We start from the raw sequence: 1079 nt of genomic DNA, 5'->3' as shown, positions 1-1079 counted from the left end.
CAGCAGCGAGGGCTGCGCCGGGAGCCGGGCCAGCTTCACCTCGGTCCCGGCTGGAGCGGGGGCGGGGGGACAAAGCCACCCGGCCGGGGGGACAAAGGCACCAGGAGCAGTCCCAGCTGGAGCAGCTCCTTCCTCGCTTGGAACAAAGGCCCTGGAGCTCCTGGCCACGAAGCTGTGGCACAAACTGGGGGTGGGGTGGCATCCCCCCCTCCTGCCTGCAGCGCATCCCCTGTGAGGGGTGACAGGAGGGTGACACTGGGGGTGAAATCAATCCCCGTGCCCTCCCAGGCAGGCGCGATGGGGGGAGGAAATCGAAGCCGAGCGCTCTCGGATGAAAGCCTCGGTGGAAGGCGAGCGGGGAGAACAAAGTCTGTGCCGCTTTGGTTGATGACTGCGGGCTGGGCTGCGCCGGGAATTGATTTCCTTTCTCCGGGCTATTTTCAGCTGCTGAGGTGTGTGTGTGAGTGCTGCTGCTTCAATAACTCCTCCAGCTCCCGTGTGCGGGGACCAGGCCCCCTGAATTGGATCTGCTGGGGTGTCCTGGGCTGGGGACAGAGCTCCCTGTGCCCATGGAGTGTCCTGGGCTGGGGACACGACTCCCATGGAGTGTCCTGCCTGTGGGGACACCGCGCTGCCAGGCCTGTGCCGAACGTGCTCCCTGTGACCCCGTTTGGGTCCCTTGGGCTGTGCCAGCGCCGGTGGCTTTGCATTGTCCCCACCTGGAGGGGACACGGCAGCGAGGATACGGATCTGTCTGGGGACACACGTGTCCCTGTGCTGCTGTGTGTCCGTCCATCCATCCGTCCGTCCGTCCGTGGGCGTGCGTGTGCTCGGGAGTCGCGGTGTGATTTATTAACGAGGACACGGCAAGGAGAGCGGGCCCGTTACTCCTGGCGTCTGCAGCCCTTCCTGACAGCTCCGTGGAATTGAAATATCTTATTTAAAGCCTCTGGGGAGCGTTTTTAAATATCAGCCGTGACACTCAAGGTCTCGTTCCCAAAGGGCACCCTCCCTCCTGCTCCTGCTCCTCCTCCCGCGGGGACGGGTGACCCCGGCCCGCCGCGTGGGTGGGCGGCTGG

At 64.6% G+C, this 1079-nt stretch overlaps 1 protein-coding gene across 1 annotated transcript in view; it reads left to right on the top strand.

Moving 5' to 3' along the window:
* SDK2 (sidekick cell adhesion molecule 2) overlaps window positions 1-1079 on the top strand; it is a 78824-nt gene that overhangs the window by 48313 nt on the left and 29432 nt on the right.

The sequence above is a fragment of the Geospiza fortis genome, unplaced genomic scaffold (genome assembly GCF_000277835.1).
Source record: "Geospiza fortis unplaced genomic scaffold, GeoFor_1.0 scaffold135, whole genome shotgun sequence".
Taxonomy (NCBI): Eukaryota; Metazoa; Chordata; class Aves; order Passeriformes; family Thraupidae; genus Geospiza; species Geospiza fortis.
Note: the sequence above shows the minus strand (reverse complement) of the source record. Positions and strands in the feature narration are given on the sequence as shown.